The sequence below is a fragment of the Hibiscus syriacus genome, unplaced genomic scaffold (assembly GCF_006381635.1).
Source record: "Hibiscus syriacus cultivar Baekdansim isolate YM2019G1 unplaced genomic scaffold, ASM638163v2 tig00005377_pilon, whole genome shotgun sequence".
In the NCBI taxonomy this organism is placed as follows: Eukaryota; Viridiplantae; Streptophyta; class Magnoliopsida; order Malvales; family Malvaceae; genus Hibiscus; species Hibiscus syriacus.
In genome coordinates this window covers 1,852,340-1,870,283 of record NW_024062054.1, presented here as the reverse complement: position 1 = coordinate 1,870,283, position 17,944 = coordinate 1,852,340, and the positions used below count along the sequence as shown (strand labels likewise).

At 35.9% G+C, this 17,944-nt stretch overlaps 1 pseudogene; it reads left to right on the top strand.

Annotated features, from left to right (window-relative positions):
• Positions 1-826: 826 nt before the first annotated feature.
• LOC120199170 lies at positions 827-10,774 on the top strand (annotated as a pseudogene).
• Positions 10,775-17,944: the final 7,170 nt, after the last annotated feature.

The window sequence follows — 17,944 nt, the reverse complement described above, 5'->3', positions numbered from 1 at the left end:
CCTTCGCTTTAGCCTTCAGCTTAAAAGAAAATTAGCTAAGCATGGCCAGAGTCATACTTAGCATAATTGTTGAAAACGAAATTTAAAAGAAAATAAAAAAGTGTGCAAAAAATAGAGAGAAAGCTAGGGAGAAAAAGGAGATTTTATTCTCAGATGTGAGTGATCTTTCTAGGCTCACCCTGAGAAGGTATTTATAGCCTTCAAATTCCTAAAAACAAGCTACAGATAATTCCTAAAATAATATCTTTTATCTTAATTAAAATACTTAAAACTATTTAAACTAAAATACCTAAAACAAAGATAAAATAAAATAATATTTAAAATAATATCCTAAATCCTAATTGAAATACTAACATCTATTTAACTAAAATACAAAGATAAAATATAATGTTTAAAATATTATCCTAAACTTTAGTTTAATTCAAATCTGAATTCCAGAAACGTGCGGTCAATCCATTCGTGCTTCTAGAAACACTGACTGGACCTTCTAGAAATTGTCACGTGAGATCGTGTCATGCATAGAGTAATGCCCATGTCTAATGTTGTGACCAAATAATAAAAAAATTACAGAATGTGCTCGTTTTACTACTAATTCTGGAGAGTAAAACTCGAGTCAGAACACTCATCGCTTGTCCACCCAGTTGGGTCCTTGTTGGGCCTCTTGGACAGTTTTGGACTTAATGGAGCCCTAAAAAAAAGAAAAAAAAATAACAAAATGAATAAATAAATTTGATCCACTAACACTGCCGAACACTTTATTTTTGGTTTAAGACTCAGGAGTGACTAGTTCAAATTGCCCTTTCTATGCATGCTTGTGTTGATCCACTAATGCATGTTATGGCAGAAAAAATTTGATCACTGTAAATTCCTTATGCATCTATCTGTGTTTATAGTTTGGTTTGGCTTCAGAGTTCTTTGCGAATGATTATTCCTCTTCGTTATGTTATCTTCCATGCAACTATCATTTTTTTCATTACAATTATTTAACCGGAAGGCACCACACAGGACCCAGACGATACTCTGAATAGAAAGACATTCGAACTACTGTACAAAATGACGAAGTCTACAAACGTGGAGGTTATTGTTAATCGCATGATTGATTACATCATTAGCATTAATGATAACCATTATAAAACTGAAATAGCATCTCAATGTGTTGAACTTGCGGAGCAATTTGCACCGAGCAATCAATGGTTCATTCAGGTAATATTTTACCTTCCACTGGCGAATTAGTTTCTTAGCTCAGAATGTTGCCATTCCTGATAATTTTACTTGGCAGACCATGAATAAAGTGTTTGAGCATGCGGAAGATCTGGTAAACATTAAGGTGCACAAAATTTGATGCGGTTGATTTCTGAGGGATTTGGAGAGGATGAAGATGTTGAATCAAAATAGAGTAAAACTCTAATTGATTGAGAAGAAGAAAAACTCTCTTTAAAATAATCTCACAAAATTGCAAAAGATGAAGAACTCTTAAGAAAGCTTTCAAATGCTTATAACTAAGCTTTTATTGTTGGATGATAAAACTCAAATACAAGTAGGGTATTTATAGGTTACAAGAAACAATCTAAAACACTCATTAAAATAACCACAAAATAATTTAAACCATTGAAATAAAAAATGAGAAAAATTCATAATTTTCACCTAACTAAATTGATGTAAGCAATGCCATCAAAAGTAAATTGATGTAAGCAATGAAATCAAATTAATTTAGGTGTAGACTTATTTAGGCTAATATTGACTTCTCAACACTCCCCCTCAATGTTAGCCCCCATTCTTTGAATCACATCAAGCTGACGACGGAAATGTTCAAACTTTCCAACACTCAAGCTTTTTGTAAACAAGTCAGCAATTTGTTCATCTGTCTTGACTTGCCTCATCTCAATCTCTTCTTGCAAAACTTTTTCCCTAACAAAGTGATAATGTACTTCCACATGTTTAGTTCTTGCATGAAAAACAGGATTCTCCGCCAGCCGAATTGCCGATTGGTTCTCACATTACAATAGAACTGCATAATCTACTGGTTGATGTAGATCATTCATTAGTTGTATCAGCCACGTGCTTTCTTGAGCTGCCATTGCTGCTGCTCGGTACTCTGCTTCCGTAGTTGACAAGGACATAGTCGGTTGTCTCTTGCTACAGCAAGAAATTATTTCAGAGCCAAGCTTAAACACATGCCCAGTTGTTGATCTCCTGATGTCATGATCTCCTGCTTAATCAGCATCACAATAACCGACTAACTTGCAGTCTTCACCTTTCTTGTACAAAAGACCATAGTCAATTATAGTCTTCACATATCTTAGTATTCGTCGAACTGCTTCCAAATGAGGTGTCTTTGGATTTTACATATGCCGACTTATCACACCAACTGCATAAGAAATATTAGGTCGGGTCAAGGTTAAGTAGATCAGACTACCTACCAATTGTCGATACATTGTTACATCTTCCAAATATTTTTCCTTCATGTGCACACATTTTGGCGTTTGGTTCCATTAGCGTCGAAGTTGACTTGAATTCGAGCATTCTAAACCTCTTCAACAAATATTTAGCATATTTCTGTTGACACAGAAATATTCCTTCGTGTGTACGGTCAACCTCTAGACCAAGGAAGTGCTTAAGTTGTCCAAGTTCCTTCATCTGGAATGAATTGATAAATTATCCTTCGTCTGAAGAATTTCTGCCTCATCATTACCGATTATGATTAAGTCATCCACGTACACTAGCACGATATCTAGCTTACCTTCATTGACTTTGACAAACTAGCTAGAATCTGTAGGTGTTACTGAATAGCCACTTTTCGTTAGAAATTCAGCAATCTTACCATACCACGCCCTAGGTTCTTGTTTCAATCCGTAGAGTCCTTTTCGCAGCTTACACACATATTCAGGATGATCTTGGCTCTGAAAACCCATTGGTTGGATCATGTAGATCTCTCGATCTAGCTCTTCATGAAGAAAAGCATTCTTCACATCCATCTGCCACAAATTTCAATCTCTGTTGCTTCTTCAATTATGGTTGCATTGGCATATTTGGGATTTGGCCTTCGTATTCTTGTTGACCTTCGGAGTTGAGATTGTGGAATTTATTCTTCTGTTTCACTAGGCCCACTTTCTTCATTTGGTTGTTGATACATGCCAGTTTTCCAAGGATTTTGAGTCACTCTTTGTTCAACGTCATATCCATTTGGATCTCCTGATTTATCTGAACTTGTTTGGAGTTGAAGAGTATGCTCCCCATCTTTTGTTGTAACTTGTCTCCAAATTCGCTCAAGTCTGGCAACACCTCCTTCTCTGAGGACCACCAAGAAGATGCTTCATCAAATACAACATTTCATGACATGTAGCATCTTCCACTCATTGGATCACAACATTTTCATACCTTTCTCTGGCTGTCATATCCCACAAAGATACATCTAACACCTTTCTTGTCAAACTTCCTCCGTAAATGATCAGGAACAAACACGTAACATACACAGCCAAATACTCGAAAGTAGCTAACTGAAGGTTTCATGTTTCATAGTTTCTCAAAGGGTGAAACAAATCCTAACCTTGGTTGAGGAAGTCTATTGATGAAGGCTGCAGTCCTCATTGCTTCAGCCCAAAACCTTGCTAGTACGTTCATACTTCGATAAACTTCTGCAAGATGTCGGTTTTTTCTTTCCGCTGCACCATTCTGTTGTGGCGTGTTGGCACAAGTGTACTGATGACGTATTCGGCATTCCCTTAGGTATTGAGAGAACTCATTTGAGCTCTCCTCCGTTGTCTGTGCGCAAGCAACATATCTTCTTTCCCACTTCTCTTTCAGCTAACTCTTTGAACTCTTTAAACTTTCAGAATGTGTCAGATTTTTCTTTTATAAAGAAAACCCACACATACCTGGAGAAGTCATCAATGAATGTTACCATGTATCGCATACCGCTAATTGATTATTGCTTAATCGGTCCAAACACATCAAAGTGAACTAATTCCAACGTTCTTTTGCTTTAAACTTTGACTCATCATATGGTAATTGGTGTGCTTTACCATACTGACATCCCGCACAAACTTTGTCTATTCTCACGTCTAGTTGAGGAAGCCCTTTAAGCAGCGACTTCTTCACCATCACACTTAGCTTAGAATAGTTAGCGTGACCTAACTGCATGTGTCATAGATCTGATGTCTCATTTTTCGTTGTCTTGTCTACGTATGCAGACTCTACTGACATCGCGTAAATTGACTCCAAACGTCGCCCCTCCATTGTCGGTGTTTCTGAGATTTTGAGATCACGATAAACCTTCACGCCTTAGGGACCAAATAAGACATAATGTCATGATGATGTTAATTGAGCCATAGATAGCAAATTTTTCTTCATTCCTGGGACATGATAAACATCTTGAAGTTGCACCTGGTTAGAATTATATCGAGGCGTAACTATCGTCTTACCGATGTGAGTTATAGGTAACCTTGAGTTGTCAGCTATCACCACCACACGACCTCCCTTGTACTCAGACAGGTTTTGCAACTTCTGTTTGTCACCCATTATATGATTTGAGCAGCCCGAATCTACGATCCAATCATCCTTGTAGTCAATCCGTTCTGGTGTTATTACCGTGAGAGCTAATTCTTTTTCCTCCGTAGCAAATAACACTTCAGCATCCCAATCATCTTCACTATTCTCCTTCGATCTGGGAGTAGCAGTACTACTTTCATCATGATTTTTCTTGGTCCAACAGTCTTTTGCCATGTGGCCCATCTTCCCGCATTTGTAACACTTGACATCGAACTTTCTACTATTACCGCGATTCTTGGAAGTTCCCCTTAAATGAGGACCTTCCTTTCCTTGGTAATTTTTCACCTTGTCACCATCCTTTTTAAATCCACTGCCAGTATACCGCCGAAAAGTGCCTCTGCTTTTGCTGGTGTACAGTGCTTCCTCTTCACCCTTCAGTGAGACTCTTCCCATTTGCTTGGCCATGGCTTCTTGACCTGCAAGAAAATTTTCAAACTCAACAAGAAATGGTTATGTGGGCCATCCCTATATAGCGACAACAAACCCTCGATATTCGGGTTTTAAACCATGGATAATTATTCTCTTTACCCTAGTTTCCTCAATAGGAGCTGTCAGATCTAACTCTAAAATTTCACGGCATATCAACTTTACTTTGTGAAAGTATTGAGCAATCGTCATGTCGCGTTGCGCCATCGATAGTAACTCATTCTCGAGAAGTTGCAATCTTGTATCATTCTTCTTTGAAAAGAGTGTAACAAAAGTGTCCCATGCTTCCTTTGGTATTTTAGCATCCCGGATGTGCTCCAATATTTCTTCTTCAATTGTGGTCTTTAAAGAAAACATCATTTTGCCTGCTTTAATTTTCCACTTTCGCAAGTTACCATTGGCATCTGCTGCCGCCGGTTGTGTAACTTCACCACCACTGACAACCTCCCAAAGGTCCTGACCTTGTAAGTATGACTCCATACATGTTGCCCACGTGTTGTAGTTTTTGTTGTTGAGCTTCTTGATTCCTCCAACTACTTGAAGGTCACCCATCTTAACGGAAAGGCTTTGACTACACCGAACAAGCTTGAGTAACAAACGTGCAGAGTACTAAAGTACTTAAACACAAAGAAGCTCCACAAGGTTTGTAATAACCCTGACAATAATCTCAAGAAATATTTTCTGATGTGGGAGATCAGTTAAAAATTACAGCCACAGAGCATACTCGGAATTTTAAGAGATCTCAAAAACGTGGCTTTGATGCCAATTGTTGAATCAAAATAGAGTAAAACTCTAATTGATTGAGAAAAAGAAAAACTCTCTTTAGAATAATCTCACAAAATTGCAAAAGAGAAAGAACTCTTAAGAAAGCTTTCAAATGCTTATAACTAAGCTTTTATTGTTAGATGATAAAACTCAAATACAAGTAGGGTATTTATAGGTTACAAGAAACAATCTAAATCACTCATTAAAATAACCGCAAAATAATTTAAACCATTGAAATTAAAAATGAGAAAATACCTAATTTTCACCTAACTAAATTGATGTAAGCAATGACTTTAAAACTAAATTGATGTAAACAATGACATCAAATTAATTTAGGTGTGGACTTATTTAGGCTAATATTGACTTCTCAATAGAAGTTACTACTGACAGTCAACTGAGATCATCTGCTGTAAGTTATTTACTTATTTTGATTCTTGCCTTTTGTATGCATGCTTACAGCCCATTATGTGTAGATGTGTGTCAAATTCAGGCATTGTATGAATTTACTACATATTAACATCTTGCATCTTGTTCAATCTTCTTCATCTATGTTTTAATTAATGACATGTCAACTTGAGTCTTAGAAGAAAAAAAGAAAAAAGAAATCCTCTCCTGAAAACTAGAACTTGAATTTTGTAATGCCGTGCTTTGTCTATATTGTTAATGACATGAATTGAGTTTCTTATTAATACATATAGAGGTGAGGAAAAATTGATTTAACTGAAAAATAACCCCCAAAATTCAAATATTGGGTTAATCGAATTTAGTTATTGGAGTTATTCGGTTTTTTAAATCAATTCGAATAAGTAATTTTATTTTTAAAGTTTGAGTCGAGTTGATTTTTCACACACAAAAATGTGAAAATTTGATATACAAATTCTAAAAATAACTAAGTTATATAATCATTAATTCCAGAGTTAATTGAAGTTTCATTTAATTAAACAAGTAAATTACCAAATCAAGTTTATCACAGCCTCTTTGGTTTTCTCTTGTTTTGCTTTGAAAGAACTTTTCATATATGCTATCAAATTTGTGCTCTAGGTTGAAATTTAGTCAAACTGTCAACAAGGTTTTAATTCGACCTCATAAAATTCTTCATTTTTAATTCTAACAAATTCATTAACTCGAATTAATTTGAATTACATTTTGCCCAAACTCAATTAAGAAAATTTTTAAATCCGGTTTGGTTGATAAAATATGACTTGTCAACTCGACCTAACTCGAATTTTTTTTCATTTGATTTAATTCAACTCGATGAAACACTCACCCCTTTATGCATGCGTCAATTTTTTAAAAATTAAGATCAATTAATTTAGTCACTTGTTTTAATTTGGGAAGTCAAGCTTTAGCCCTAGAAAATCTGTTAATTTTATACAGGCAACTGGCAGAATACGACTAGCGTAAATGAAACCTATGATATTTAGCATTGGTGTAACAGTTCTCTTTTTAGTGGGATATTCCATGTCAATAAGTTCTGTGAGCCTACAAGTATATGGGGTTTCACAACAAGTTCGACATTATTCTGGAATTTTTTTGCCTCCTAAGGAACTAATAATTTTATTAAAAAAAACGGAGCTTGAGGTCTAGATCTTTTCGATGCCTCCTAGAAAATATTTTTGGTGCGTAGTCACCCTTCTGAACTCATGCATTCTAGTTTTAATCTTTTCTATTTTGGTCCTTTTATTTTTTGCCTCTCAAGGAACTAATAATTTTATTGAAAAAGATTGGAGCTTAAGGTCTAGATCTTGTCAATGCCTCCTAGAAAATATTTTTGGTGCATTGTCACCCTTCTGAACTCATCTGTATTCTAGTTTTAATCTTTGTTATTTTGGTCATTCTATTTTTTGCCGCAGGTGGAGTCATACTTGCACATTCTTGGTGAACCAAAGCTGCCATCTGTTTTTCTTCAAGTATGTTTTGTTGTGTTGACTAACCTTCGTATTTTTGTTTTCTATGTACTAAAATTTTGATTATCACCGTAATTGTGACTTGTATGTTCTGACTGCAGGTAATTTGCTGGGTCTTAGGGGAATATGGAACAGCTGATGGAAAGTACTCGGCTTCCTTTATAACCGGGAAGTTGTGTGATGTGGCAGAGGCATATTCTAATGATGAGACTGTTAAGGTATCAACCAATATGATTTAATGCTTCTTAAAACTGTTATTAACAAATCTTGATGCAGTTAAACAAAATGTTTGTATGTTGACGATTCTCATAGTTATCTGATAACGAATGTATGGTTCATATAATATTATATTTTACATTCAAAGTCAGAAAATGTGACTATCTTTCTCGTATTTTTGAAGGCATACGCAGTTGCAGCTCTCATGAAAATATATGCATTTGAAATAGCAGCTGGGAGAAAAGTAGATATACTGCCTGAGGTTGGCTCCCAAACACAACATTTTTTTTACGCAAATGCATGCTCATTGCTGTTTTTGGTATTGTTGACTATCTGCATCCCTTGGTAATGTTATATACTAGATTGCATGTCCTTAATGCAGCATTGTGAAAATTAAACTAGCATTGATAGATTTTCATGCATCTGATTGATGCTGAACAATGTGCTTTCGTAATAATTCTTCAGGATTTGCTTTATTGTAATGTATTCAAGTTGGGGTTTTGTATTTTGTAAGTTTGGTAATAAGCTTACTTTGGACAATGTTTGGTTTTGGGGTTTGTTTGGTTGCCTAAAACAGAAAATTTAAGTACTATAATCCTCTCAGCAGTAGCTAGCAAAGACTTCGAAAAACTTAAGCGTTATTGTTTTGAAGTATTAGGAACTTGAAAATAATTATGATGTTAAAGTTTGATTGATAAGGTTAATCCATCTCATAGATGTTGGGGGAAACCTGAAATTTTAGACCTCTTAGCTATGGCTCCTAAAAATTTGTATATATGAAACTGGCAAGAATGAGCTAAAGTCCTAACATCATGTTGAACTTATCCAACAAAGTAAAGTAGTAATTATCCAAAAAAGAAAGAAGAGGCAAAATAAAATGCATCAAGTTCATGTATAGGCTGCTTCGAACTCCTTTTCCTGGAAGAAAAATGGTTGGAATTTAAGTAAACAACCCGAAGGATAGTCTGACCCTAGTTACTAGATAAAACTAGTATATCTCGAGTCTTGACTCTTTCCATATGATTTTGGAAATGAAGAAACAGAATCAAGCTTAGAATTGGGTCAGACTGATAGTTCATGTTTGTATTATTTAAGTGGATAGATTGTGACTTTTAGTTTAATAGAAATGCTATCTTCTGCTTACCAGTATCGTTGTTTCAAAACAAGTTTCTGTTGTTTAGATCTTCTATTCTCTCTCTCTCTCTCTCTCAGTTATATTTGACCAGAAAGGAAGTAGAGCTTATTATTAGGCTACCATTAAAATTTTTCATTTTATAGAAAATATTCAAATATGATGCATTGGAGGTTCAAGTGTTTAAAATTAAAGATAGTAGGGTAACGGGCATGTTGGCACCAGGTTGGGTTAGGGAATGAAAGCCATGTGTGCATCAACAAGCTTTCTATTCAGGAATAAGAATTACAAGTTGGAAATCACTTGCTAGTGATGCCAATTATGTAGTGTTATGGTAGGATGGAGACCACTGCAGTGTTCTTGCGACTGTATAGTGGTGAAACTGCTTTTGATATGATTAATATTTGGGATGGAAGTTTCTTTTTAATACTTTCTAACTTAAAAGCTAGATTCGGTTTGGTTTTAGGCTCTATATATGCCAGGATATCTGATACTTTCATGTTTAATTTTTCAGCTCTTGCAATTCTAACAAAATTTGTGGACTGATTTGTCTTTCCTCTGTTGATGCAGTGTCTGTCTTTAATGGAAGAATTTTTGGCTTCTCACTCGACAGATTTGCAGCAACGTGCGTATGAACTGCAAGCGGTGATTGGCCTTGATGCTCATGCTGTTGAGAGTATTATGCCATCAGATGCTAGTTGTGAAGATATTGAGGTAATTTTTATTTTGGATTTTATGTGCATATTCTCATTTTATTAGCTTTAAAATTTGTGTGCCTGTTTAACATCTATTTCTTTAGAGTTTGAGCTCCAAAATTGCTGAAAGTTTTATTTCCATATTGAAGCTTCCACGGCCTAAATTTCAGTTTTATGAAGTATCTAGGACTTAAACTTATGATTGATGTTCTTTTAAGATTAAAGTACACAAATGATCCCTGGCTATAGGGTGCTACTTTGTTGAGTCCATCGACTATTAAAAGTTACGAAATGGTCCCTTGACTATAGGATATTGCTTTATTGAAATACTGTTTTTTTTTTCAATTTATACAGCTTTTCATGCAAGAGTACATCATTGTTGGTCCTCTTTTGTAGGTTGATAATGGTCTCAGGTTTGAACCATACGAGCTTCCAAAGCAGACAGTGCAATCAAGGATTCCTCCAACCTCACTTGCTTCAACTGAACTTGTCCCAGTGCCTGAGCCAATGTCTGTTAGGGAGAGCTACCAAGCCACTACTGCTCCATCTGCATTGTCAGATGCAAGATCGACAGATCTCAAACTACGACTAGATGGAGTCCAAAAGAAGTGGGGTCGGCAAACACACTCTCCTGCAACATCTACCTCAAGTTCCACATCCCAGAAAACAGTTAACGGTATCACACAAGTTGATGGATCAAACGCTTCAAATTCAAGAACGCGTGAAACCTATGATTCTAGGAAACAACAGGTTGAAATTAATCAAGAAAAGCAGAAACTTGCTGCTTCACTGTTTGGAGGTTCATCGAAAAAAGAAAATAAGGCAGCTACTGGTCATTAGACCTCAAAGCCAAGCAGCCACATGATGGAGAAGTCTCATGTACGACAGTCTAGGAAATTGCATCAGAAAAGAAAGCTCCCGTTCAACAACATCCGGACTTGCTTGATTTTGGAGAACCAACTGTCGAAAGTTCAGCTCCTTCAGTTGATCCATTTAAAGAGCTTGAGGTTGTTTTCGTGTCCCGAGCATTTTTTTTCTCCAAGTCATCAGAGGGATATTATTACCGGATAAATCTAGTAATCTAACGCACACTCAGTATCTTCAATATTTGGGAAGACTTCATTGTGTGCAGTAATACCAGTTGGGGCTTAACAATTCTAGTTTTTTTGTACCGGGAGCTTTGCAATGATGCAATTGTAACGTCGTGTCAAAAAGTCTATGTAGCAGTCTGTTTGATACTGCTATAGTCCTGGGCTTGGTATCGCTTCTCTTTTTTTACATCAATTACACCAGCCCCGGTCGAGTTTCCGTTGGCTATGTCAACACACCTTTTTCGTCCTACTAGGATTCAAACTCTCAAAAATAGGATAGAATTCTGCTAGGATTCAACTCCTAAAATATGATAGAATTTTGCTATGTTTTAAACTCCTAAAGATAGGATCCACAAGCACTATAAATAGCCATTGTAGCTCACTATTGTAACACACGATTGACACACACGATTTTACACACAAAACACAGAGGAAAGCACGGAAAATACAAAGGCAAAGTTGTTGTAAACGATTCGAAAAGGAAATAAAAGGTAGCATCTTTTTTTTTTTACATTGGTTCGTTCATTTCTCGCATGTGCACGTTATTTTTCTTGAGATTTGGTTCGAATAACCCAAAACGTGGGTTGCGCCGATGACTAAAAAGGGGTGGGATTTCGAAGTTTCGAACCTAGATCCACCCCCGAGGCGTGTTCATTTTTTAAAATATTTAATTCTCCCCCCTAAATCATTTTTTTCCTACTTTATTATTCTTGTCATATATGCATATTACTTTCTATTAATTTTATTATATATGTATATTTTTTTTATTAGTGTTATTATATATATATATTTATATATTTCCTATTTTGCATGTATATATATGTATATTACTTTTGATTTTCTTTTTTTTATTATTATTATTTTACTTATATATATATGCTTTTACTTTTTTATATATTTTACTCATTTATTTATCTATTTTTATATTTATCCTATATTTTATGTTTTTATATTCTTTTACTTGTTTTATTTATTTATTTGCATTATCATTTTATTTTTATTTAGTTGTTTGCTAATGCATATATTAGTGTTATTGATTTTTTATTTTATATATTCTATTCATTTTATATTTACTTTATTTCTTTCTTAATCTCCTTATTTTATTTGTTTTACTTTATTTATCATTTATTCATCTCTTCTAACCCATATTTTGACTTTTAAAGGGTATATTTGTAAATCCGTCAAAGGTAAGTAATTTTGGATCATTATTTTATCTTTTAATTTAACTTGTTATTTTTCTTAATTAAGACAATTGGAAATTACGTAGTACCGAAAGGGCGGTTCAAGGGTGCTAATCCTTCCTTGACCGTAACCGACTCCCGAGCCCGATATATTTCTGGTAAGACGCAGATCAGGTAAGAAATAGGGTATCCGATCAACCCATTTATCTTTAAATAAATGATCGGTGGCGACTCCAATCCACATTTTTCAAGTCGAATCCCAATTTCGGGGCCCAACCGAAAGACGGTTGCGACAGCTTGGCGACTCCGCTGAGGACGGTAAGTGAGTCAAGCTAAGGTAATTTCCAATTGTCTTTTTAACGAAAAGGGTAAGTTTAAATTTTAAGGTAATATTTCGATCCTTTTTACTTACTTTTGATTATTTTCGAGTAAATAGTTGGACTAATCGTTTTTTCATGATTTCAGCCTTCAAAGTTTTCTTTTTTTCATCTAAAGGCTCTATACCCGAGCTCCGAACCCGTTTTAAGTGGGGGTGAAAGCGACGCCTTCGTGTGAATTTATTCATCGTATGGGCCTAGCAAGTAACCTTCGGGATTCATATACCTTATGCCTTCGTGTGAATTTATTCTCCGTATGGGCATTAGGGAATGTGTCCTGTCGAGTTTAACTTAGTCCACACAAGCCTGTGATGGGTTTAGGACTAAGGGTCTGGTAAGCCCAAGGGGGCACCAGCAAGGAGAACTCGGGTACCTTTTTTTTAGAACCTAAACCCGGAGACTACAAGGAGTTAGGGCCCATCCCAAGACCTCATTTCAAACCCTAGGATGCCGGAATTATTTCTTGCTTTACTTTCTGTTCAAAGCATGCGAACTAGACAAATATGCGGTTAGGATTTGTGTGAAATTAGCATGCGGGATAGAGATCATGTCCAGGTAGGAATTAAAGCATGCGGGGTAGATATCATGTGGGGTAGGATTTTTCGTTTTTATTATTGTTTTGATTTATCTCACTAACTCTTTTTTACTTTTGTTCTCTTTTATTTTGTTTTCATTATTTGCATCATTTAAAAGAGGTGTTGATCCACCAAAAACTTGTTTGTTAAAACATGAATAATCTGCATTAATGGACAAAGGGGTTGTAATACAAGAGATAAGAACGCAGGGGTCCGGCTATGGTCCGAAAAGGGATCAGAAAGAAAATGAGGACAATTTGCAAGACAACTATGTGTCACATTCATGGTGCCCACAATCAAGTACATCAAAAGTTAACTTTTCAAAAATGGGTTGACAAAGGTGGCAGGGGCAAGACGAGAAAAAGGTTACTGACCTCGAGAGTCCATTCAAAGACAACAAGAACAAGATGGCAAGTCACTGTCGACAAATTCAAGAAAGAAGCAAATGAACTTCGAATAATCCCTTTGATGGAGGATTTCAATGGAATTTCTGATTCAGCAAAGGATGAAAGCCAGAGATGAAGTCATTCGATACTTTTTGGGAACCAATACAAAAAAACTCAACATTTTCACGGTTCATCCAGAGAGGTCGGAGCGGTTCGACAGGTTATTCAACCGGTGAAAGACGAAGGCAAATGACTAGTCAACCGATTCCGGGCCTAGAGGATTTAGTCCGGATGTACCTTTAAATATGTTTATTGTCTCTTAAAAGATAAAACACTTTTGTCCCAATAAAGGTTATTTACAATAACATACATGTTTTTGGATCAATGCCTCGAACATTTCATGCATTTTTGCATTTTGCATATACATTTCATTTTTTAAGTATTTTCATAAACATGAAATCTCTTCATGGAGAATTCGATGAAGTGGTTTTAACCACATGACACCACATGGAAGCAAGATTGTAACATCATAAAAAAACTATCACAACGAATGAGCCCAATCAGCTGGTTGTACGACTAAACCTGCCAAGATGATCTGAGAAAAAAGTCCACATATCCTAAGGGCTACAATGTTGAAGCTATTTGTAGTTGCCACATAGGATGCTCCAAACATTCCTCTGAGAACTATAAGGTGCTGAAGCGCAAGATCCAAAACCTGATGGATTCAGGGGCATTGACAGCCGAAGAAGGGGCCATAGCGTATACCATTTGCACTTAGAGGATTGTTTTGTTTGAACACGTCACTGGTATTTCATGTTTGCTTAATCTTTTAAACGATTGAATTTATGCTACTTTCTAAGGTAGAGCAATTGAACAAATTTTAATCTTTAGTTCTTCGAATATTAAATGAATTAAGGATTCTTTTAACTCTTCAAGAATTATATATTTTTGACATATGACAAGATTAGACCTTTCTTATCATGTCTCAAACCCCAAAATGAAATACCTTGATCATTACCAAAAAGACCAAATTTTGACATACCTTCCCTTTGAAATTCTTGAACATTGTCTTTATCTTTTTGATACACCCATACCTTTCTTTGAGTCAAATAAAGTCACACCATTGTCTTTTTAGACTCATAATTGACATTTTAATACCCAAGGCATTGAGTTGTTCATTTGAACATGAGCATTCTTCTAAGACACAATTTGGGGCATCTCGCCAGGAGCCTGAACATTGAGATATGTTGGGAGCAAGGAGCAAAAAAACAATTCATTCGAAATAATTCTATCATGCATTAACTACACTGTTTTCATGTGAATGAAATTAATCCTGAAAATCTATCCCCCTTGGGATACCTCTTCTGTGAGGACTTCCATGTATGAAATGATGAACGGCTTTCTTTCTTTATCCCTTCACAACAGGAGAAAATATATATCCCTTGTGTCCCCTTTTGAGCCTATAGTATTTTTCTTCTGATTCAACCCTAACCAAGGATCACCCTCCACACTGGGGGGCAATGTGGAAGAAATCTGCTCACATGAGTGAAGACATCAATCCAAAGGAGTTACCAAAAGGTGAACCAGATGCCAAGTGCAAAGATTCAATCAGAATAAAAAGGCAAAAAGAAAAAAAAGAAGCAAAAAACAAAAGCAAAAAAAGAATAAAAAGAAAAAAGAAAAAAGAAAGGGACAAAAAGCACATGCAAAGATTCCCTAAAGACAAATGTCACATCAAGCTTCAAACTACGAGATTGATCAAGCACAATCATTCCCGAATCACTTCACTCGAAGATCATAGAGCATTAAGAGAAAGAGACATTTTGAGCAAGACAAGATTGAAGGCATCAAAATGAATTGATCCTTGGTTCAATACCCTGAAACACTTGTTTGGGCCTATTTATCCTTTTCTTTCATAACCATGAACCCTGGCCTACATTACGTGCCTTAAAAGTCCTTTCTAATCATACATGGATTTCTAAACAGGAGAGACTATCTTCAGATTTCATCCCGCCCATCAGGATTAATCTTTGTTTGCAAAAAACAATGTAATTAATGTATGATAGAGAAAAATAACAAAGGGGGGTTCAAGACGTAAATCCTGAATAACATCTTGAAACCAAAGGAGTGTTCGAGTTGAAAACCTGAAAAGGCGGCTCGAATATAAAAATTGTGCAACTGAGGCGATCACACAAATTCATCGATAAGGCATCACACAATCCGAGTGTGACCATAAAAGCTGGGAGTCGAAATGCCAAACCTTTGACCAAACACAATAACCTGATACTTTTTATCCTTTCTTTGCTTGACCATTTCCCAGAAATAGCTTTGATCTGGGCGCATGTCAAATAGCTATAATTTATTGAAGGATTGACATTGTAATTAATTCTTTGATATCCGATGAACTCTAGTTTTATGATTCATCTCAATTGTAAAACCATGAAAGTGACAATATTTTCAAAACTTTGGATTAAACATTTTTCAAAACTCTTTATTGATATTTTCAAAAACTTTGAAAATAAAAGAGAAAGAAAAACATTTTTTTCAAACAAGACAGTCTCTCTAGAGTGGATCTTGGTAAATGACATGTGACTCTTAGACACAAAACTCATGCTCAGAATCAATGCTGAAGCAAGAAATGAGGAACATTTGGGGCATCTTTGAAGATTCAACATCAAATATTGGGGCATTTTTGGATATTGGGGCATCTTTGGGGATTCAACATCCTAATGCAAATTATCAGACCTTTTTCAGGAGATAAAACATAACCAATTCATGTTACATACATCTTATGCATACATTTTATAACATCATATTTGTCATTTTTTTCCCACATACATAATTTTTGCAGCTTTTAGAGTCAAGTTTCGACTTCAAGACGAAGGATACTCGATTCAAAAGCACCTTTACAAATTGATATCGGTTGCTTAGCTCAGCAGCAAGAAGCTACACTTCAACCAACTCGACAGATAGAAAGATCGACATTCATTTTCAGATTCGACATTTCCAATATAAATTCTGTCTCGCTTGAGACAGTCTCATTTAATGCAGATGATTATCTCACTTGAGATTTCTTTTTTAAAACAGACTTTGTCTCACTTGGGACTGTTTTACTCGAAAGAAGATTTATTTCACTCATGATTGTTTTTCTTAAAACAAGATTTGTCTCGCTTGAGACCGTTTTCACTAGAAGAGTTTTGTCCCTCTTGAGACAGTTTCCCTTGAAACAAATTTTGTCTCCCTTGAGACAGTTTCTCTTAAAACATAAACATTGAAAACATTTCCCTTGAAATAAATTTTCGTCTCTCTTGAGATAATTTCCCTTGAAACAAAATTTTGTCTCTCTTGAGACAGTTTCCCTTGAAATAAATTTTGTCTCTCTTGAGACATTTTCCCTTGAAATAAATTTTGTCTCTCTTGAGACAGTTTCCCTTGAAACAAAATATTTAAATATGTTTTCTTTGAAACAAATTTCGTCCCCCTTGAGACAGTTTCTTTTGGAACTAAGTTTTGTCTCTCTTGAGACAGTTTCTCTTGAAACAAATTTTGTCTCCCTTGAGACAGTTACTCTTGAAACACAAAATCTTCAAATTTATTTCCCTTAAGACATAATTTTGTTTCCCTTGAGATCGTTTCTCATGAAACAACATATATCTTTGAGATCGTTTCCCTTGAAACAAATTCTATCTCTTTCAAGACAACTTCTTTTGAAGCATCATCTGAACCGTTACACTCAGCTCAGGCACATACTTGAGATGGTTGAGAAGCATTTCTCAAATCAAAAATAGAATGTGCACATCAGATTTGAACATTTGAAGAATTCAAGATCAGGGATCAAAATTTGAAGATTCAAGAATCAAGATTCCATACAGGCAACTGGAGATCGAGATTTCTCTCCAGAGCCCCAAGATAACATATGTTGCATATACATTTTAGGCACACCTAAGAGCATTGCATACATAGCATCACATATATGCATAACTTTTTCAGGTTTTAGCTAGAGTCAATTTCAACTTCGCGGCGAAGGATATTGAACTCAAAGCGACACAATTTGCTCGAGAGTGGATTTCAACTTCACGACGAAGGATATCTAGCTCGAAGCCAAACTTCACAATAAAGGGGTCTCCACGGTTTCAACTTCACGGCGAAGGGAATTGTGTCCACCCGCAACATAAAATACTTGGATTTCAACTTAACGAAAAAGGATATTCAAGTCAAGGTTCAACTTCACAACGAAGGGGCCATCCGCGATTTCAACTTCACAGCGAAGGATATTGGACTCGAGACAACACAAGTTCAACTTCACAGCGAAGGGACGGCTGGTTGTCAACAAACAATTTCCCAATTCCAGAGCCGATTTCAACTCCACGACGGAGGATATCGTGCTACCCGAGACAACACAAGTTCAACTTCACAACGAAGGGACGGCTGGTTGTCAATGAACAACTTTTCAGTTTCATCCGCGATTTCAACTCCACGACGGAGGATATCGTGCCACTCGAGACAACACAAGTTCAACTTCATAACGAAGGGACGGCTGGTTGTCAACAAACATTTTTCAAATTTCAGAGCCAATTTCAACTTCGTAGCGAAGGATATTGGACTCGAGACAACACAAGTTCAACTTCACAACGAAGGGACGGCT